Source organism: Bombus affinis, chromosome 1 (assembly GCF_024516045.1).
Source record: "Bombus affinis isolate iyBomAffi1 chromosome 1, iyBomAffi1.2, whole genome shotgun sequence".
In the NCBI taxonomy this organism is placed as follows: Eukaryota; Metazoa; Arthropoda; class Insecta; order Hymenoptera; family Apidae; genus Bombus; species Bombus affinis.
In genome coordinates, this window is record NC_066344.1 from 11,036,305 (window position 1) to 11,060,358 (window position 24,054).

General features: G+C 40.8%; 1 protein-coding gene across 6 annotated transcripts in view; it reads left to right on the top strand.

The window, feature by feature from the left end:
• Positions 1 to 1,387: 1,387 nt before the first annotated feature.
• Positions 1,388 to 24,054, top strand: part of LOC126917046 (discoidin domain-containing receptor 2) — a 220,469-nt gene continuing 197,802 nt past the window's right edge. Inside the window, exons 1-2 of one of the 6 annotated variants that reach the window (XM_050723456.1) lie at positions 1,388 to 2,013; positions 2,151 to 2,436. The gene's annotated coding sequence lies outside the window, so the exon portion shown is untranslated. Of the gene's footprint in view, positions 2,437 to 24,054 lie in introns of all 6 variants that reach the window. The other 5 variants (XM_050723447.1, XM_050723437.1, XM_050723475.1 and 2 more) reach the window with 5 other exon arrangements.

Genomic DNA, 24,054 nt, shown 5'->3' on the forward strand with positions numbered 1-24,054 from the left:
CGACGTGAACAGCAAAAAGAAATAGAGAACAAAATGAGAGAAAGATTGAAACGCATGGCCGCTGGCCATGGTACCAGAAAACGTTTACGAAGATACAGAAAAGATGGTAATTGAATTTTGTTGATTGCAAAACGCGAAATCGAAACGACGATGCTCTAATAACGATCAGCCCAATAAAACCGAGGTATGTAACGTGCAAACGCAAACGATCCTGTCACGACAATTGCAATTGTCACGTGAAATGAGAATAGCGTGTCTCCGTGCTATTCTCTCTGCTCTTCTCCGCGTGTTTAATCACTCTTGGCCCGCGTATCCTTTCAAAGGATGATAATACGTGCTCGAAAACTAACAGTCAGACAACCATTAATTTTAATCCTCCAGCGAATCGTTCGTTTGAACTACGATCTCGGCGCGATCTCTCCTTTTCTCTCAACAGACTCAAAGAACACTATGAGCATGTATAGTTCTATGCGATGTTCAGGCATCGAGGAGCATAGCAAGGTTGAGAAAAAACTCATGATTCCAATCGCGAGCAAAACAAAATTATAGGAATCCATCAATGTCTGCCGGTCATGCCTGCACGTTTGCCAACCGTAAATACAAAGCGAGAAAGGAACGTAAGAGAAACCACGTGGTTAGACTATAGACGCAAAGGATGTTAAATTGTGGCAATTAACTCGATACGTCGTCTTTTTTTATTATGGTCAAAGAAAACAAGTGTTTCAGTGTACGTCGAAGATAAAAGGATAGTGTACGCTTGTTATCGGATAATGTAATTTGCGTAATTAGTTGAGTCAAGCAGCTTGTAAAGAGAAATCTCGGAATTTAAAGTACGTTTGGAGCAAGAACAATTTACTTTCGAAACACGTGTGTATAAATATTATTTTAAAGAGGTTCCATCTTAATTTCATAATTTAATTATCCTACTACTAAGTTGGCAGAATACAATAAATTCCAACTTGAAAGATTGAAATATTTTTGCTAGCAATATTTATGTAGCATTATTTATAGCAATATTTGTCCTATTTTTGTTTCCTTATTGAAATCTTAGGACGCTCACGTATTTTTACAATAAATCACAAATCACGACAGAAACATATTAGGGAAACGTCGTGTATCAGAAACAATATGAATGCATCCATCTTGCGAATCCATTCTCTGATAAATGGGGCCGGTGGACAAAAAGACGCCGTGCTGATTTTGATATGTTATTAAAAAAGGTATGGGAGGGAGGAAATATATCAGATAAGACGAAAGAAAGGGTGAATGGGCGAGCATGTGGTCAATTCTTGGGTGTCGGGTAGTTGCGCAGAGGACAACCCTGATTGGTCCGTCGCCGCCGGTCGGCTGACGCGGCTTGTGGCTTTCGGCTCGACGAGCTTGCCTCGACTCGCTCAGTCGCACTCGAACCGCGCATCGGTGAGGGTGCTGTGTCGCCCTCTCTCGGCACCTTCTCCTTTCGGTGTATGCGTGTGTGCGTACTTACGGGAGCGGTTGCCACGCGAGTCGTACCACGTTGTCCTCTACGTTCTTTTTTCTCGTTTCGATTCGCGCTCGACTGGGACAGTCAATTACGGAGAATTATTAAATAACCGAACTTTCAAGGTGAAAACAATACGAAATCCTATACATCAGGCGATACGTATCTTAACAGTTTTTTGTGTTCCTTGTTTACCTTCGACAGTCGGTAAGAGAGTAAGATAACTCGTAAATGTGCAACAGAATAGCATTCGAATTTTGTATATTGGCACTATTGTTTAACGTCGTTAGTGTTATCGTTTGAAATTTTTATGCCGACCGTTTGTAAATTTTGATCGTACATTGTACTGGTATGTTCTCTGATTTTACGTGTAGCGTGGTTTAGAATGGAAAATTTAAAGTAGTTTAACAAATGTAATTGACAATTTCATTTTAAATTGGACGGATGGTCGAGTGCAATCATATATGAGATGTCAACAACTTTAACGACATAAACTGTCAACATACTCACCGTGCGCTCCATCTTGAAATCGGGTAACGATTCGACTTTTGCCAGATGATTATTCCAGCTCGTGCTTTCGATCGCCAGTTGTTTTCTTTTCCGGCCACTCGAGTTCGACGATCCTTTAAAAGGATATCGGACGCCATTGAATGTTCGGTACTGTTCCCAGTCGGCGCGAGGACACAGTGAATAGTCGGTGCGCGCGTGTTTGTCGTCGTCGTGCAGTTCGTACTCACGGGAGTACGGGGAGTGCGGGAGATAGATCGTCTTCGGCGTAATCTGGCGTTGACGTGACCTAGCCTAACGTAACTTTTGTTTGGGACATCGGTCGCCACCATTCCATCATCTATCCCACTGTTTCACCCATTCGGTGGTCTCGTGTGTGTGCCTATCTTTTCTGGAGTTGAATACGACTACTTCGAGCTACAGCGGGACTGACCTCACACGTTTTTCTGGTAAGTAATGTGCTATATTTATTTATCATGGCAGTTTGTCGCACCGATTTATGAATAGGTGTCATGCTTGCACAACCTAAGTTTCGATACCATTTCGAACGATCGTGGTATTTATCTAACAGTTCTCTCTCAGTATAATAACGATTTTATGGAAATTAGTGTGTTGTTTTAATTAGAATTTCACAATGAACTGCTCGTGTTATCACCTTACTTGTTTGTTTAGAACTTCTCGATACGGAAAGTACATACTACATGTTTCACGAAATGAGACGCCATTTTGATAAGCTTATATTACTTCGATATTTTGCGATACATCGCACGGTGAAAAATTTATGAACGCGTTTCAAAGCGAAATTAAAAAGCAAAATATTGGCATGCTCGGGCGTTTTTGTAAATTTGTTCGTATTTTTTTAGATTGTATCCGCTCTCGAAGATAGTTTTTAATCGAAATACGATATAACCGTCGGATTTATGTCGCGGATACGGTATTTCAGAGAACACGAAAATTGGATTTCAATTTCGCTCGCAATATCTTCCTGTTAAAAATTGTTGATTCGAATTGAATATAGAGGAGACGTTCGTTCTCGTCGCAATATTTTCCAGGCTCCTAATATCTATGTCGACATTGCGCGCATAAATAATTTTCGCCGTTACCAATATTGGAAAACGTTCCTTCGATACCATAAAATACATACCGGGATTATAATTCATTCCCGCTAATATTCAAATTTTCCTCATGCTGATACGTTTGTATTTTGTAATCAGCTATAGTTACCGTGCCTTATAAAATACGCGATAAAAATTATTTTTCATCAGTCTCATAAATATATAGATAGAAATATTAATTAACAATATATTACATTTTAAAACAATATTATAATTTAGGTTTTAAGAATTGATAATAGATATAAAAAAATTATCCTATAATTTACTTTGTTTTAACATGCTAGTTTTGAGTGGTACATTCAGTTAACTTTCTTAATAAAATTCAGGACCAACATTATCTCGTGTAAAATTGCAAAAAACGTATGAAACATTTGTTCGCTAACGGATTCATTAATTTTGCTAGTTTCGATTTCCAAGCGCCCCTCAAACGGAATAGTAAATAACGTTAAACATAAGAGGACTGCGACGCGCTCGGCCGTCCACGAATTTTTCATTTTACTTGAAAATTCATAACACGAGTCTCGTTTCGTTAAGCGTGTCGTGCCCTCTTCCAAGCGTGTCCCGTTGCAAAGAGTTGCTTCGCCGCAGAAATAATATTCGCTTTGGCGAGTTCAAAGCTTTGCCAAACCGCGGCTAGCAGCGGAGCCTGTTGGCACATGGTGCTGAAAATAGGCGGACACCAGCGGTGGTATTGCATCTTTCATCACGGGCCCGTTTGGAACTGCTGTTCCAGTATCTAGAACCGTGATTAGAGAAAAGAAAAAAAAAAAAAAGGAAAACACGAGGATGGGGTGGTGGGCGCTAATTGGTTAATGCTCGCCATTACGAGGTTTACAACGGAGCTGTTAAAGGGAATTAAAAATAGCTGGCCTCCACCCGAGTGCACTGGCCAAGAGGACACTTTTCGTTCTTTTATTACCTCCTTATTCATCGTTTTCATCGGTGCTGCCGTTAATCGAGAATGCGCAAAACATTTCGAGCAGAGGTCGTTCCATCGAACTAAATTTCACTCTCGTCTCTTAATTTTCATGTAAACTCGTTTCGTTTTGGTAAAGTTTGAATCCCGCCAATCCTGTTTTACTTCCTTTCATTTAGATTCCCCGTCGTTATACGTCTGCCTTCTGCTTGTTTGTTGAATTCCTTCTTTCCCTTTCAGCCTAATACTCTCGTATATGGAAATCAATGGAATTTCTCTACTTTTTGTTCCTCCGCCTTTTTCCTGCGTCTTCCAAGCTGTCGTTCTTGTTCGGTTTCGCTTTGTTGCTCGGTCACGCGCATTCTCGGTATTCATTTCCACGAGCACGCAGAATCGTCAGCAGCTTCTCGTCGATCGGACAATCACGCTAAGGTCGCGAAAACACTTCGTAACAACGTTCTTATCGTGTTTCATGACTCGCGACCTCGTGGCACGTAATCCGGTGATTAGGGCTAGTCGAATGTTTCACTCGCTGTTCGAACATGAACCGATCTGGTTCAACATTTTCTGGTTCCTTTAAACAAATAAGAACCGTGTGCGGGGTTCTTGTCGACCCGTCTCTTACCACGACATTTCCTCCCCACCAGAGTTTTATTGAAACCGTATTTATTGAAATGCCGTTGACGTTTTGCAATCTGTAAAATCATTCTGTTTGATTTCACGGACGATATCAACGCATTGTTTAATTCCGTTCTACGCGATTTAATCAGCATCATGGTTTATCAATTAAATTACGCGTTTTATCGCAATCTGCACAAGTTTAATTGCTAAATGACATTGGCAAGGTTTTGGCTATTTTGGTGAATGAAAATTCATGTAATATGATAAACGGTCATTTTGTCCTGTTTTGGGAGCACTAGTTACATATGTTTCATCCATTTCATGCATTTGTACATTCCATAAGAGAAATTCTTTTTACAATATGCGTATGCGAATGAAGGAATTGAGGAAATGTAGGAATCGAGATGCTTTCTATGGAACAGTACCTGTAGGAATGTTGTATAGGAGTATAGTATAGGAAACGTCGAACTTTTTTCTCTCTAGTCTTTTTATCGATAATCTGCGTACACGTAAGGATACGCGCATAAATGCAGAGCTCTCTGGCATTCGTAATAGCGAAAGTATGAGAAATTGAAAGATTCCAGATAGCGGGGGTTAGAGTTCTCCAGTGACGTGCAAGTCCACGGAGTCACGTGAGGTCGAGTGACTTACACCATCGTCCTTACTACACAGAAATACACTTACGCGCTGCGACATTCATTTTCTGCTATCGTGAGTTGTACCTAGGCGGCAGGCGAGTCGCAAGATTGAAAAATTCCAGATAAAAATGTTACATTGCATTTTCCACACTCTCGAACGCTTTTGAGCAACGAGTATACAGCCCGACCGTGTACATGGATGGGGTCTTACTTTATATCTTTTTTGCTCGGTTTTGCGTAATAAAAGCAGCTACTTCTATGTTTATTTATTATTTAATAAAGTTATAGCTTTTATAACACTTGCAATAAATTGCAAATATTAATAAAATATAGTAGAAAATTTTCGGAAGATATTTTTGAGAGATTCTAGACGAATAGATATAATTTCTATAAAAAGAGAGATATTTCGTGAAAGATATGTTTTAGTTAGACGACGAATGTAAACGAGTATTGCAGCGTTAAATTTTCACGAAAGCTAATGTCTTTCTTAATTAGCAGCAATTATTTTAATAAAAGATCTTCAATGTAAAAAAGACACTCCTAATTATTATTCCGTTAATCTTTTATACATTTCAAATTACGATAACCATTACGAAGCATTTTCTAACTCTGCTTTCTAGTTAGTTTACGGAAGGTATGAGGATCTCGCATAACATTATATTTGTGCAATCTTTTTATAGGAAGAAACTTTGATATTTCTTTTACAATACTACTTCTTTTCCGAATTCGAATGTATCCAGCAATTTAAAAGTTATATTTTGAAGATTCGTAACTTTGATATCGCTAAAGATAATTGGATCGAAGGTTATAGCGCGAAACGTAGGAATCCCGAAACGAATTTCGGACTGATCGTCCAATTACATTTTTTCCTCGATTGAAATTCACTATACCGCCTTGTTCTTTCGATGAAAGATGAGTCAAATGATAAACGATTGTATTTTTACTAAACAATTAGTGGCAATTACAATTCACTTTGATAGCTAATTGGTATCAATGGTTGATAACATGCAAATTCGTCGTAGATATATTGTTATGTAATTCAATGTGTTTCGTTTCGTTAAGTTACATTTATTTGTGACAAGATCTGCTCTTAATCATCAGATCGGTACGTGTTTTCCTTTAATTCTTTCCCAGGCCTTATTAAAACTAAGCATCCGTCGAGCGGCGCAGTAACGCGTCGAACGATTTCGTGTTCATTGTGTATTTAAGGGTCCATAAAGTAGCAATGTCGCGAAAATTTGTCTCGGCGCGCGAGAGGGCGTCAGATGGCTGGTAGCGAAATTTGCATAAAGGGATTGCGACGAGGGACGTTCTCGTTTTCGTTTTTGGGGTTTTCGCCACGCGGTATCCTCGCCCGTTTCGTTCTACGAACGCCACGAAAATGCAAACGAACACAGAACGTACCATTTTCTCACGTAATTGGTTTCACGCGAAATGAGACGATTTTCATTGCATCGTCCCCTATCTTGTATCTTGTCGCGATCGTATCGCGAAAATGGCAGTCGTTTCACATTCCCCTACCTTCTTTGCTCTACACGTACAAATTTTCGATATTATACAACGGCGGCTGTTAAAATACGCGAGTCATTGATTCGACGTAATTGAACTACCATTCACGAGCTGACAATAATATTTAGCCACCCAGACAGGCTCGACTGCCGAGACCACTTTGTCGTTCCTGAACTAAACTCCGGCAGTGTCGTTCCTCACATGGTAATAGCGCGAGTTCACGACGAGATTCGATAGCGTTTAGTTACCTGGTGTACAGGGTGGAAAGACTGCTCGCGGTTGCTGCCATTAACACATACACGAAGGCCCCTGGTGTAGAGGAAGACGGCGGTGCATTTATGGACGGTCGCACAGGATGCAGTGACAAGCAGCGTACGTTTCAGTCGGCGGCAGCACTTAAAATTTCCATTTACTCGTTGCACGCAGCCGTTCGTATTGACGTACGCTTAGGTACGTTTTCGAGAGGGTTTCGCGGACGAACGACGAAGAACGCAGCAGCCCCCTCGGTCGTCGAAGTCACTGCACCCGTCCTCCACCGTTGGAACAAGCTTGGAAAAAGACGATGTTTAACGCGAAAATGTTTTGAAGCATAATGGCAACACTTGACCGAAATACCGGGCGGGGAGTGGAAAGAAGCGTTCTCAAAGGCGGCGATACCAGCAGCAGACTTCTTGCATTTGCGCGTGAAACACATACGACAGAGAACGGACCAGAAAGTATAAAGCAGGGGATAAAAGCGTAATTTCGAAGACGCATCAGGAATTCTCTGTGCGAGGTAGGCGTCTTTGTGGATGGATATGTGTTCGGTCGTTATGCAGAAATGTCTCCAAGCAGTCTCCGTAGGGATCACTTGGCGTCACTGTGAAAGGAAAGACGATCGAATAAAAGTTCATCGTTTAGGAAGAGATATTTCTTCGTTTTTGCTTCGTAAACTTTTTAGAGACGCTTCGTAGAAAATTGGAAGATACTTGGTAATCATGCGCTTGGTTCTCACGCGTGTATCAAAGAATCGAGGCGAATGCGATAGTCGCTTCAGGATCGATGGAAATTGGGAACGCTTGAAGCCTGTGCGTTAACTCCATGATGCTCAGCTCGTTGTCCGGGATCGATTCTCGTTACAAGGGGAATTGCTGATAGCAGAGAAAAGAGTTCGGATACTTTGTACGATAATACATTAGGTCTCTTTTGTATTCTACGACGCAAATAGAACGATTCCCTTTTACCGATGACATCCCACTTTCCATCGGAGATAGACGTTCTCCTTGATTTATAAATCATCGAACACATCGAATCGTCTTTGAAAGGCGGTAAAGCATTTAGAATTCAACGTTCGTGTCTGGCTCGTATCTAAAAAAAGAACTTGAACGTAAAACTAAATATGTTTCCTCCCGTTGCACGCGTTTCGCGCCAATACCTATCCAATATTCTGGCAGACGTTATTGAAAATTTGCGTAGAAAACAACATAGGATAGGGCGACGATGTAGCAACAGCTCCTGTGTTTAACTTTCGAATAAGGACGCGCATCTTTTAGTCGTATCCTTCAAGTATTTCGGTAACAGTGTCGTCGACCATTTGCAGTTCAACTTGGAATCTGCAAAATTGTAAACATGCAGAAACAACGCCAATACCTTCGTTGCTTCCTTCGTTTGGGAGCTCGATTTGGAAACAGAGGCCTGTGAAAATAGAAGAGAGAAGAAACTAACATTGAAATTAAGAGCATCTTTAGGAGATCCTTTGCTAGCTTGTGAACGAGCTCGGTGGGACATTGGCCCGTGGAATTTCAACATATCCGACATACCTGGACAATTTAGTTTTTACACGGAACGAGATGGAAGGTGGCATGGTTGAAATCGACGTGAAGCTCTGCATTACTGCGCCATCGGTGCGATCTGCGTATCAGGAACGCAATTACACCACGTGCAGAATGCAATTATTGGAATTCAATTAATGAGAGCTGTCGGATTCCGTGCCAGATTCACCAAGCAGGAACAAGAAACTAATGATAATTAGGTATATGTGGGTGAAAAAAATTGAGCCAGATAGTCGAGATTCCGACGTTTCTGTTAAGGATGTTCCTTGGAGATCGAAAGGATAACTTTTCTGTGAAAGTTCGATACGCCTGTGTTAACGCTTCGGCACGTCGCACCTGTTTCAGAAATTGATGCTTCTACGAGACTCCCGTGGGACAAGACGTGTGGAGTTCTCTTAAATAAGGGATCGAGCTCAGACACGGCAACTTGGAAATTGCGGCCGTGACGTGGTTGCGGTGATCCCTCACGTGCGATCACGATCACCCCTTGGATAAACAGCTATCCCCTTTGTCTTTCGTTCGTCTTTGCGTTTTCCCTGTTCCGGTTGCCTACCAAAGTCGTAAAGACAGCCTCCTCCCAGGATTTTGATATCTAATACCTGTTGAAATTGAGCCACGTAATTGCTCGCCTTCGGCTTCATTTCACCTCTAGAATGAATAATTTAAACGCCGAGTGAGATAATGAATTTCGTAGAATGTATTTATATAAATTTATTGAACGTCAAGGTACCTTTATAAAAAGATTATTTCATTAGTAGAAGAATTTCCTTCACTTCGTGTATTTAGTATACTTCATTTATTAAAATGTCTTAACAAACCAATTATTCTTGTAACTGGGACATTTACAAGGGCAGTCAAAATATGGCACAAAGGATTTCGCGCGATGTAAATGGTTTTACAGCTACCAAGTCGGTGGCTGTTCAAAGTACGATGCTCGACAAAGGCTGTGAACACGGACAGAATGTAATTACCGCGCGAAGTGTACCCGTTTCCCCTTTTTCATTTTAGTTACAACGATACAATGCGTAGTGCAAAAATTACCTACGCGGCCTGAGCCACGTTTCGGAGCTTTATCGCGTTTTAACGTCACCGCGTTGGGCCAATATTAAGCGCGATATAAACGGCGAGTCGTGCTCAATTTGCTAGACGAGGTGAAAATGAGGCTAAAAAACGTGCCGTGGGCTGTACTGAGAGTTTTCGGCCGTCGCAGAGTTACCCCTCGCTGTGTTTTATTTTTTCACGACGGACATGCCGTATCAGCGTGGAAAGTGGAGCAGGTTACAGCGTTTGTGGTTCATATGTAGGCTAGATATTTTCGTGTCTTTGCAACTATGCCGCGTTGTATTTTCTTCGTTCAACTACCCCATCCATCCCTTTTCTGCATTATCTATCTCTTACTCTCTCTCTTTTTCCCTTTTAATCTTGTCTTTTTTCCCGACCCAACCCGGGGACAGGCGAATATTTTACGCGACTGATATTACGGGACAGGCACCGGTACCGCCGCTACAAATGATAACGTGAAAACGTTTTGCCGAGATTCCTCTTCTCTTTCACGGTTGACTGCGGGTGAAAAATATAGAGAGCTCGCTCGAACCACATTATCTCGGAGTGCGCGTTGATATTGATACTATGTTGCGTGAAAACCAGTAGGAAATTTCAGCACTGTTGGAAAAATGAATTTGTGACATAGTACCGTTAAGTACATGTAGCTGAATGTATTTTCGATCGGTCGAAACTCGACCGCGATTTGACGCGATCTTTCAAATACAATGTACTATCCAACGACTGCATATTGGTTGGATAGTATACGTGTCATTTTATTCGTGTACACGTGTTGTTAATGATAATATCAGGGCGTTAAATGATATAACACTTCATCGGATAAATGGAGGTGATAAAGTTGGGGTTACATTGCGGGTGACTGACATTTTAATTCAATTAGGATTCGTACGCGAGCTTTCGTAGATTTCATTTATTAAGTATTTTACGAGGATCTAGGACAGCGCGAGCTCTTCTCTAATTTATTGTGTTCGGAGAAACGAAAATTTTTCTTTTTCCTTACAACAGTTTAGTCGGTCATTCGGAGAGGTTTCACGTTTTAATTCTAGAAGACAGTAAGACATCCTAAAAAGCAGTATTTCTACTTGAAATAATTACTGTTGTATTATGTTACGGTAGTTTACATGATTCAATGGCGTTTATCCTGGATGCACATTTAGATAACTGAGCGGAGGAAATTAATAAAAAATGTCGTTAGGTTGCAATGTCTGGAAATAAATTTTCTTAAAGTGGACATTCAATAAAAGAAGCAAGCAAATTAATAGCTAATCTGTATCATAGGACTTCCGCTATTTAATATCAATTCAAGAGCAATGTGTCATCTAGGTCAAGCGATTCGTATTCATAGCCATGTGCAGCTGACGGATAATCATGAAATTCGCACCATTGCAGTCCGAATCTCAAGCATTTGAAAGTCATTTGAAGGTCATCGAATGTTACAGAGGTTATGTTATTGTCACTGAAGGTCAATGAACGTTTTTGAGGTCGCTTCACTGTCACTGGTCATTGATAGTCAAAGCTCATAAAACCTATGTCATTATCGTTCAAGCTAATTCAAAAATTTATAAAAGTCGAGGTTATGTCATTAACATTCAAAATGATTGGGGTTAGGTTGGATTGTGTATATATTCAGCAGAATATTTATATAATTTGTGCGCAGAGATATTGCAATTTATTTTTAAATGATCTTGATTTTCCAAGATGACGGATTTAGGGAACGTTCAGTATCCCTGAGCATGTTTTGATACCTTATATCGTCATGTAAATCATGGCTATGGTCACAGTGTTTGAAGTTCGTTCACGCTTCTTCACCGCGGTCGACCGAAAAGCGGAAATAGAGAGCTTACCGAAGGTAAATTTTCGTGTGTCCCGTTTTCGAGAAAATCACGAGATACCGTCGAGGGTTTTAACGGAGCACGGCCACGTACTCGTCGTTAAATTAAGCTGAACGGTTCGGTTCTACAAACAAATCAAACTGTCCTGAAAGAGGTTCGATTGTCGCTTTGTGGCGCCCGGTTTTCAGAGTTTCTCAATAATGGAGAAATCGGTGATTGGATTGTCCTATGTATCATTATGCTTTCGTCATCTCTGCTTTTGAGCCAGATAACGGATAATATTATGCTAATTGACTACGTGTTCGAATGTATAATATCTTAACGATGATTGGAAATTATTTCTGATAAATACATAGCCACTGTGAAGAAAAACATTTATGGAAGAAGAAACGTGCAGTTTAACTATTTTTAATTTCGTTTAATCCTATGTTTTTCCATATCGCTCGATATTATTAAAGAACAGGAAGATGATTTATGTTTCTTCATTTTTCATGATATTTTATAGCGACTGTTTTTTACAATCAGATTGAATTGACGTTTTACTCGAAGCAGAAAATAGGAAGTTATCGGGACGGAACCGTGTATTTCTTTGATCATGGATTTACACATCGCAATAAGCAATTTTTCTTGATAAAGCTGCCTCGAAAAAATTTGTATTGGCGCTTTCCTCACGAGAGTTATGGTTAAGCAAGTGGGACATTGGTCCTGTGCCGTAGGTCAACGAAGTAAATTTACGCCGATGAGAAAATTCCACGTGTATTGGATTGCCCCGATGAAATGAAATTAAATTTTCGTAAAGCTGTTCCGGGATAAAATCGAATTCACGGTTGTCTTGGCCAGGCCTGCCTGTTCAAATTACAGCGAATCAATTTGATATAGTATATAACGTCAAAAATTCTAGCCGATTCGGTTAACTCCGGCTATCGAATCGAAGTAATACGGAAAATTGTCAACTTCAATCGTCAACCTGTATCGTGCAGCTTGATCGATATCAATTTATAGATAGATGCATCGTATTTTCAAAAGTATACTAAATCCAAGAAGATTAATGGAAGGCGATTTCAGAATTTCGATATGTCGATATACTGGTTTACTAGATAGACCATTGTATTTAGTTTCATCATTTTATATATCGTTTCATATTTCTTTCAAATATTTCAGTATCGTCTCATAACGTACTTTAACGTCATAAAAAAGAAAGAATAGGGTGAGCTTCGTATAAGAAAATAAAGTTAAACTTGTATCCGTGGCCCTCCATCCGCCGACCTTTCTCTTTGATATTCTAATGTTTCTCCAACCTTTTAGAACCGCTACTTTATTCAATTTTTTCAACCCTGTGCGCTCACATAATGTATCCATCTGGAAATTAAGATGTATTACCTCTTATACACACACATACAAAAGAGAAAAGGAAAAGAAAGTAAGAGACACGATTGCCGCACTTTTCTATGGATAAATTTGATATTTCAAAGCTCACTGTTTATCATCCAAATATATTTTTTTCTAAATTCTTTGTTACGTTATGTTTACCGTTTATTAGCATATATTTCCTTGATTAGTAACAAAGCTATAATCGAACGTCATTTGTTTTATGATTACAAGTCACCGTTTAATTTTCATACATTCTCATTTTAACGACATCGTCAAATTGAACTTTTATGACTATTAAATGAGATATCGGCTGATAGTTAGAACGGATTCGAATATTGAAACTTCAATTCTGAAAACGAGTGAACTGTACCTTGTTAACAAAGATTTCCATGAACGCGAAAGTTAGCATATTACAAGGCTTCGTTGCGAAGTATACGTAACTGTATTCGTTTGTCAATTTCCTATAATAAATCCCGAGTGTGCAACGGCAGCGTATCGGATGACATAACGCTGTAAATCACAGACACCAGTTGCGTAATGGTGGGAAAATAGTTGTTGAATTAATATCTTCGCCTTTCATGCACGATCTGTTTTATCAGGAAGGAATAGAAAGATGGATAGGTGGATGGGTCTAGGGAACAAAATTCTTTTGGTATCAATCTCTGTTCGATAAAATCTCGGATTGATCGATCGCGCTTTCTGACATGCCGCGGAGATCTTTTTTATTCCTGCCGTTCTGTAATATCTTGTTTTATGGTTCGCGTAGTAATAGAAACGTCTGTGATTAAATTTATTTCACTCGAATGATCCGCAATTTATTACAGCTGCTCCTAAATTTTCCTGCATCGCGTTACCTGTCGATATTCTTTCCCCGTGCCGTCCTTCACGCACGTATCTATACACTCGTGAAATTCACGAGTTCGTTTAGATGTGTTCCATTTTCCGCCGATAAAGAGAGAAAAAAGAACATGGAATTCGACAATCGTTTCTGTAGTCTATTTAACATTTAATTTCATACATATCTCGAACCGTAGATTGCTGGCATTCTTCTTTCCAGTGATCTTTTCAGATCTCGTCACGTACCGAGAACACGATGATTTTTATTATTGTATGTTGGAAACGTTAATACCTTGGTCTTGAGAAGCGGCCGAGCCTCGTAATCCGTTTACTCGTTTCTTTTCGTTCTTTTTCTTTTGTCGCTGATGAACGCAGCTTATTTCTGCATCGATAGCTTCGTAATCCTCTAATTTTGCTTTTCGAGAAGTCTACGCACGTTGGATTAATTAAAGGACAAAAAAAGCAGAATAAAAAGAGAAGAAACCGAACGGGCTGGAAGAGGGTGAGAAAAGGGAAAAGACGGGAAGGGTGAAGGACTCCCAGTAACGCTGTCAATAAAGCCTTAATTGTCACGCAGAGCGCGGTCGATCGCAGAAGTGGCCTTGTTAAACATCGATTGGCATATCGGAAAGTTCTGCCAATGACGGTATACCTAGAAAAATCGTAATTTAAACGACCAACCCCTTCTTTCAGCGTTCGTAGCCTCGACCTCTTCCTCCATGCTGCAATCCTCTCCTCTACGTTTCCTTCTCCGATCTTTATTATTCCTCGTGACTCGGTGGCTCGTTTTGCACATTTTGTTCTTTTCTTTTCCTCCTGGGAGCACTCGCACATGCGCTCACATTCGCTTCCGACCCGTGATTTTCTAAAAGGCTCTCGTACGGTGCCTGAAATCTGTTCTCGTTTTCCCTTCCTTCTTCTTTCTTCTCTTTCCATCTTCATCCAACTTCTTGTCTCGTTCTTACGACCTTCGAGAAAAACAAAAAATGTCGTTCCCGCGATGCTTTCGTCGAATTTCACATCCGCCGCGCGGCGAACAGGATCGTTCAAATTAAAATCGCGATTCGATCGATTAAACTTGCGTTAATTTCCTGTCGATCCTGTCGTCGTTTTGCAACGACAGAGGGTGTTTCGGTATTTTAAATGGCTGGACGCTTATCAGCGAAACGTTCAATTAAAATGTCGATGCTTGGATTAGAGTCACACGAACGACAGCTTAATCGAAAGATTACCCATCCCGGCGAACCTGTCCCTCGATTGCCGATAAAACGCCGCATGAATGCAAATTTACCACGAAACTTGCCTCGTAATCAGCGTGATTATCTGTACGTGATCGAGCCGCGCCTCCTCCGAGACGTTGTGCGTTATTTTGCACGCGGGTCTCCGTCAAAGGAGTCGAAATCGTGTCACGTACGTACGAGTTTCGACATTTTTTCGCAATCAGCTTATCCGCGCCCATCTCTGCCGGCTATTCGATTTAAATTGATCGTTTTATCAGGCCGTTTATGTCGAGATGTCTTATGACGTGGCTTTTCGCTCGGATTACCTGCGAATGTTTACGCCGCGGCTCGATAAGCACCTTGATATCACATTACTAGCAAGGTAATTATAATTAAACTCTTACTAATAGTTCGCCGGCGACCGCTCTACGACGCTATAACTGCGATGCTGTACTAACGAACTCGAATAGAACGTTCAATTAAATGCTACTTAGCACGACCGATCCAGAATCCTGCTTTCGCTCCCGCTATCCCTCCTCTTTCCTACGTTTGCCACGTCGAACGGGGGATCTTCTGCCACGCTAATCACCATCCCATACTACTGAAAACGCGCTCAAACCTCACACCAACGAACCGTATATCCTCCAAAAGGAGATGAAATTGTTCGATGGTTCGTAGTCTCCTGTAACCTTCGACAAAACGACGAACTTGCTGGCTTTCCACGCTGATGTAACTGGGTCGGCTAGCAGCTGGTCGACGAGGGCGTTATTGGCCCGCTTAATATTCGGATAATTTGTCGATGATTTCTCCCTTAGCCTTCCCTTCTTAGGCAAAATAATTCTCTCGCATTTGCAAGGGAAATTTCACTCCTTCGTATATTAGTTTTGAAATGGCTCATTTCGTTAAAACGTTTGACGTGTATAATTTTGGAGTATATCATTTTCAAAGACTTAGAATTTAATAGTTTTAGTTTGTAAATGACGAACAGAGTTAATAATGTAGTTGAAGCCAAACGTTTAATTAAGTTGAAATTTTTAGAATCGAAAATTATGACATATTATACTTTCAGACGTATTTGCGAATCATACAGCAATGAATATTACAGGCATATTTGAACACCATTTGCCAAACGATCCATTCGAAAGGTTTCTAACATGGTGTTTTAGCTCTAACGGGATGAAATATCGTTTGACCTGTAACATCTATTGTTACTCACTATCGGGCTCGCGAATATTTATCATTTCGTTGCTGCTCGATGGAAGCATGTGCGAATATTCCCCGCGTTTCATTCTGAAAATCGGTAATTTATCAGACGTTGCATTTCCATACAAATTCACATTTTAAGCTTTCTATTCCCACCCCTTCCCCTTTCTCTCTCTCTCTCTCTCTCTCTCTCTCGTTTTTTTCTTTTTTTTTTATTCGAATGAAAACTCGCAATTTTACCTTTCCATTGAGAATAAAACATTTTCCGAAGTTTAACCCCATTAACGATCGTAACAACAATAATAACGAGCGACGTCGAATGCAGTCAAATATTCCTAACGTTCCGATAATAAAATTTAACAACAGAATTTCAATAAATTAATGTCAATAAAACTTCAATAACGAAATTCCGGGCGCAACTTCCGATACGTCAGCATACGCGCGAAACGTATACCGCGATACGCTCGTTTAAAATTATTTGCTTCGTGCACACACACACACACGTTAACCTGTAACGAATTTCAACACGAGAAAAATCGTGGTTGCGGGAAAGTGAATTTATATTCAACAGCACTCGAGTTCTATTCCGTCGCTATCCATTTTATACAGAACCGTCTTCCACCGCAATCCGGCTTTAAGCATTCGTGAGATTTTGATCGTCGACTCTGCGCAGAGCTCGAAATTTATAAAAAAGTTTGACGCGTATGTGTAAAACCTGTCGATGTCGCGTTATAAAAGTAAAATACAATGTTCAGAAGCACTGATTGCAGTATAGAAGCCATGAAAGTTCTAATTTGCTTTTAGTCGCCTTCGCAAAAAGAACAAAAGCGAGATAAAAGAGATTGGTAATGTAAATACTCGAAATCACACCTCCTATCATAAAATTCGTGCGTTTTTGATATCTCTATTTCAATTTCAAAAGCATCGCTATTAAACATGTTTGAATGACGATCGGCTCTCAAACGCAGCGTGCTAATACTTCATTAGAATCTGGACGCGTGGGCTCGCGCGATCGCAGGTGCAAAATCGTCACGTCGTTGCGACAGCTGCAACTACCTGACAGGTTGCGATCGTGCCAAGCACGTTGTTTAACGGTAATTATAACGTCGCCATTTAGTGGACGCAACGATTGTATAACTGGTGTGTATGTGTTGTTAACATGTATGCTGGTGCTAAAATTCAGAACCAGGAGGAATCTCTCGAAACCTCGCTTTCTATCCCGGTCCGACCATTTCCAAGAGAGACAACGGGAAACATTGGCCGTCTAGCGTTCCACTTTCCCTGCAGTTGTTATCATTATAGTGTCTCGCTCCGGCGAATTTATCTTGGACCATATTTCTTGTTCCGGCGCACTCCAGAGACTCTGGGGATGAGTTAGATTCGAACGTTCGATATTACGCCGCTATCTCTGTGACCGTGGTGCCGCTTTATAGTTGCACGGGATGCCTCGAAATACGTTGCGTATCGCTGCTTAGCGCCATTTCACTTTCACGCGTGTATTCGTGTCCCTCACCTCGCTCACGTGTATGCTCGTGCAGTGTACGTCGCGATGAAAACAAGCTTGATATATTGGATTGGACGTGGGAGGTGCTAAAATTGCGCGGAGCTACTGTGTTTTCAATATTCCAACGAGATTCCGTGGGATACCGAAGCTGAGAATGGCGAACGAATTCGATACCTCGGTGAAATTAGGTATTTAGGAAAACGATCGAAACACACCGAAAGGATATTGCCGTCGTTTATCTTCGCGTCGCGTCCTGCAGCTGAATTTTTATTAAATATGGATTTTATGAAGCGACGGTTTGAAAGGTAAATGATGAAAGATTTGGCTATTCTTTTCCCGATACGCGTATTATATTCTGTATCGCGAATATAGAGTACCTACCATGGGAAATATTGATTCTATCTGGTGAACGATAATTTCTCGTTACCATTTTATGATGCCGCTGAATTATTACGTTTATGAAGCGGGGGTATATATTCGCGTGTGAAATATTATCCTAATGAGTGGTAGGTTTCAGTGAACCGGCTATTTCGAGGTATAATATTCGAGTGCGCATAGAATAGTCAATTAATTTCGTAACTCGTATTTAGCCGTGACATAGAATATTATATTACGCGGCGTGTAAAATTATGAAACGAAAATTTCGTATTATCGGCTCATTTATCCAGAATTGCTACGCTCCGGTAAAAAGCTCGCGGCGTTATAATCGAAGAAGCGTCGGGCATATTATAATCATTTCTGCTTTCCGCTCACAAGATAATTGTGTTCATCCCATCGAAGTCGTTGAACCTGCTAATTACACTCGATTGCTGGAAAATGTGTACGTATCAAGCAGGCCAACGTATGCGTCATTAACAGTCAACTAAACGATACACGTTACATTTTCTTTATTTCGAACCCGAGATCCTGTTAACGAGAGTCGCTATCATTCGAAGTAAAATACGGCTAATGTACGGTGGAAAATTTTCGACGTGGTAATTCTTCGCGTCGAAAGCGACGAATGATTGATCGTTTGGTTCAATGCTCTTTGCGCTGACTTCCACTTGATTTAGATTAATGAAACGAAGCTTAGCCTTTTATCTCGCGTAAGTATACGTCGTTTCTAATATGCGTGTAATTGTAATATCACTGTAAATCATATCAGTACCGCGAATTTAATAATATCACAGTGTGTTTACTTATAGATTCATATTTATTTTAAACGTACAATTGCAAATAAAAGTTTAACATTATTACATATTCCATACCATCCAAAGATCTTGAGACGAAATCAGGCTTGCATACCATTATGTTAGAAGACCATTTAATAAAAATTTTATCGGAGTTATTAACAAGACAAACTAGCAGGAGATTAGCAATTCTTGCCATTTGCAATCAAACAATGTTTCAAGATTCAGATGACACGTTTTTAACATTTTAATTACAATACGATCTCCTAGCGAACAGATACATCGAAGTTCGCGTTCCGATTATCTATACAACGTAACGTATTCGTATTTCTACTCGTTCCATTGGGATTATTTATATACTTTTTGGTGAAAGCTGAAATCACGAACTGTTCGGTGAAATTGGCCAGTGGCAATATCTGTGACGTTCGATTAAACTACGGTGTCGTGTAATCTCGAATGGATCACTTTCAGATTCGCTTTAAGAAAATAAAATATTCACCTAGCCATTTCCGCTTTGCACGAATTTCCGGCGATGATTCGCGGATGTATTCCCAGACCGCGCGACCGACTAATAGCGACTACCGTTTCGAAATAAAGCGAACGGTGCAATTCTCTGCATGTTATCATTGACGCGTGTGAAATTTCAAAGCGAGAACTCGTTTTAATCACGCGGTTCGCTCTCGGGGATTATTTTCGCCATGTTCAGAACACCGGGCGCGCCTACAATCGGCAGATACGAATCGGAGATGCCCCGATAGTTCGAGTCTCGCGTCGCTCTGGGTATTGCCGCGTGCATTCGTTCTTTCAAACGAATTACACGCTCGGTAAAAACAACGCCAGGTATTATTTCTTGTTGCGTACCGCTGCTCGCTTTCGTATCGACAAATGTTCCCGGGATATTCTTATTCGTCGATCTGTCGTTGATTTTCGTTGCAAGTCGATCTTCTACAACTTCTATAGAACACATTTAACCGTCATTCGGACCGAACATATGGCGATTATCATTATATCGTGCGAACAACATGCGCGCGTGGGAAGCCTCGCGAATTCACTGCAATTACAAACGAGAGCGATTCGAAATGAAAAATAAAAATGGTGAAAAGGAGGTATAATCGGGAAAATTCGTTGGTAATTTCCGATTGTATGGCAGCTCGTTTGATTCCCGCGACTTGATGGAACTGAACACGCGCGACAACGTTCTCGTATCGGTGCGCCCCACGACAAAAATTTTTAAATTCACTGATCGTTCGAAACGGTCATAGGTTAACAATAAGTTTGCTCGGTGAGATAACATCGTTTATTTGATGGGAAATCGCGAGGTTGGGATCGGATGAAGCGGGTCGCGACGCGATTTCGGGGAATCATTTTCAACGTGCACGGCTCGTCGCGTGCATAATTGAGTGTGCATACGCACGTACATACGTAGGTACTAGACGCATACGTATCGTTGAACGTTACGATAGTTTCCGGTCGTAACGGATACCGGCTGGTGTTCGTTGTGTCGATACGACTCGTTGAACCGTGTGTTCACCACCAAATTGTACGTGTGCTGTAGTAGGTTGTATACGCGGCGTAAGGTAGCATGATACCGTCGATTAATTCTGAAAAGCTCGAAAGCGCCCGCGGCGTCGTCGAAGCATTATGCGATCGGTAGACGCGCGCAGACTGTAGCTTCCGTGGCTCGCGCTTCTATACGTGTGTGAATACATCGGAATGTCGGAGGCTGAACAATGTTGGCGCCGATGTAATTGTCACCTGTGAATATCGGTCCTCACAGTCTGACGATCGCATTATGTACGATGCTCGAATTTTCGGAACGAGTCTGGACGGCTCGTTATCGCTGGCTGCGAGTTACGCTCCGGCGTTAGCTTCGTTAAAAACGATCGCCGGCGATCATGTTCCGTGTGCTTATAATTTTTAGTTAACGATAGTTGACGGAATTTAGCCGATCAAATTATACATATTTGTTTATTTGTTTGTCAGGTCTTGTGGAAAATTCGAACATTTTTTGGTGACCTGTGATGAAGTAATGTTTATCTTTTTAATTATCATAGAATCTCTCGCACTTAATCGCGTTCCATTGATGGTTTTTTTTTTAAATTGTGCAGTTCATCTCAAAGTTAAATCGACAACGAGTCTGTCGATATCCGGTAACCAACGACAACTATACACGAATAGCCGAAAAATTATGACAGAATAATTTGTGGAATTCTGCGGAAGAAGTATCTGTTAGTTTGCTATGTAATACCGTCTTTACAATTTTAAAGCAATCAATTTCTTAGTAAATTAGTCTTTTAGAAGCAAAACATCGCGTGACCTGTCCGGCGATTTTGAAACTCCGAAAATTACTAACTCTGGAAATTGCTCGTGCGATGTAAAAAATCGATGGCGGAAACACGCGAAAGTATAAAATTTCGTTTCAAAGAGATTTGCCGTGAAATCAAAAGAACGCGTTAGCTGGCTAATTGGCCATGATTTTCAGTAGTAATAAAGGTCGTAGTTCTCGAAGAATTTCCAACTTGATCAGGCGTACGTTAATAAGGTAGCAAGATTCCGAGGCTGATATTTACGCCTTCACGGAGGGAATTCCTGTGTAAAATGAAGGCGCGAGCGCTCGCGAAATTTGAGAGCTGCGCGGAAATCATATTTCGCCGATATTACTTTCCGACGTGACGACGAGGTAGCGCGGTAAACAACAAGACGAATGAATGTTTGGAATCTTGACAAATGCAAGGAACTATGGCACTTCGGTGCGGTGCGGTGCTTCGTATACGTTCGCCGGAAAACGTTCGTCGGTCTCAAGTGAAATACGATGGCATACGGTCCGACAATATTTAATTGCTCCTTCTGGCGGAATAACTTGCTGCTTGGATAATAATGCCGGAAGGTATGGGAACCTATTGTCGAAGAAAGGGAAACTTCATCGTGAAGGAAATTGTTCAGTTTCCTCGCGCTGATTCTGCCAAAATTTCGAGAGAATATCGAGACATTTCCGTGGTGCTCGTTCCCTGAGAACGTTCGATAAAATTTTCGAGTTTGTACGATCTTATAACAAATTCTATTAATATGTCACGGTAAACACCTTATTATTTATTGCTTATTGTTTATTTATTGTTTACGGGAATAACTCGTTAGAGCATATAAAGTTGATAGACAAGGAGAATATACGTATATACATATAGAATAAACATTACAATTACAATTAAAACTACAATGAAGTATATAACTTTTATAATAACGTATAATAACTTTTTGATGGTGGAAGAAGGTTCAGAGAATATATCAATTGTGGAAAGTGCATCATTAATGTTAAGGGTCATGCGATTTATGCTGCTGCGGTAAGCAAACTCAGTGTTGCGCGGTTGAACCTGAAAAATTTCGTGGTGACACAGATTTCTCACCGAAACATTAATTGTGGATCTCTCGGTAATATCGAGGCAGTCTATGAGACCATTAGACACTTTACGTAGAAATAGGATGTTACGGAGCCTTCTCCTATTTTCCAATGATGTAAGACCAAGATCAAACGAAATTGGTCGATAGTCGTGGTAGGTGATTGGAACAGGCTCACCACGGTGTTTCGCAGCTATGTATGAGAATTTGTACGATCATCGATAAAGTTTCAAAATTAACAAATCTCGGATTCTATCGCTTCTAACGCAAATAAGTTCTCAGGAGCTACTGGATTCTTTCGCGCGATATTAAAAAAGTTTTCAAGGTTTAAGTTATCGACGTATCGTGAGTGGATTTTTGTCTTTTAATTCTATGGGTTGGAGAGCATGCAAACAATGGCTAATCGCCAAAGAGCAGGAGACATCGGGTCGCGAATTATCGGGAACAGTTTGAGCGGTAGGCGGACACGTCTAGCCACACCTGTTCGACGATTATCGATTTTCGGAACGTTTCGATGTGGAATCCAAACGTCGTTGGTAGACCTCGCGGCAACCGCCACCCGTCGACCTGACGTATTATCGATTATCTGTCCCTGGCTATGAATAATCGCGTTCAAGTCCTGTATTACGACCGAGACTTTCAACGGAAGACCAGGTTAACCGCGAACTTGGACGATCGATCGCGCCGAATTCCTGGATCGTTCGAAAGTTGCCTGGAAAGAAGTTGCCGGTGGAATCATTGGTATTCGCCACTAAGATCGCTCTCGAGAAATCTAGAATGGATAGTTTTATTGAATCACAGAGGAATTTGGAGTTTCAATGCTTGAAATCAACGAAATTTAATCTCTGTTCGCTTAAACGTGTCGAGTTACTCTTTTTCATCGTGTTTCGCGGGGGTAGTTGGCAGCTTTTGTAGAATTTATACGGATGGTATTAAAGGTTGATAAATTTTAATAGGTATCGATTGACCCGCTAATTCGAGTTAACACTGTGAAATTTTGTCCATCGGCGATTATTACATTCAATCGATTGGGCCGCGCGAGGAATTGATCCTGTATCAATTACCAATTGCATTATCTATTTTAACGATATTACTATCTTACGTTTCAATAACGCTCGACACAATTACGTCGATCAGCTCTCGCTGTTGCATGCGCGCGTGCCGTGATTGAAAAACAACCGATGCATGGAGCAACGTTAAATATGTATTTATAGCTCCCTCGTTGTCACCGTTGTTTAACATTAAATACAGTACATTGTAGCTCAACGAGCGCATACGCGTCAAACAATAATCCGTATTGTGCACTTTGACCGATCATTTCGAAAGTTACCTTGGTACGGCCGAATCGGATTAATAGCATTTACTCGTCGTTCGATGTGTATCTTAGAAGTTAGTTGAACGGGAATTAAAAAGTGAAATTAAAGAGGAAGAAAAAATATTAAGAAATTTAAACGATCGAAAGTAGAAGAGGAAGCAACTGGAAGAGGGGCTGCGTACAAAAATTGATATCTACAGGCAGGCACGAAATTGCAGCGGGAAGGCCGCGTGCCGGGAAAATCAATTCGCCGCTACAAATCCATTACTAACTCAATCTAGTCAATTTTAGACTTGATTCGGCTCGATTCTGAGGCTTCGCGCGAAGCAACAGTTTCTTCCTTTTCCCTGAACGTAACCTCGTAATAATTTATTTCTATCCATCAGAAGTGCGCCGGAGAGGGAAAAAATGCCGTGATACCGTCATCGATCGAAGTCCGCCAATAGAATTGCCTACACGGTTTCATTCGCGCGGTGCTTTTCAAGCAACGAGAGGAATGTTCGGAAATAGACGTCGAAATGTAAACGGCGAGAATTTGAGAATTTTGTACT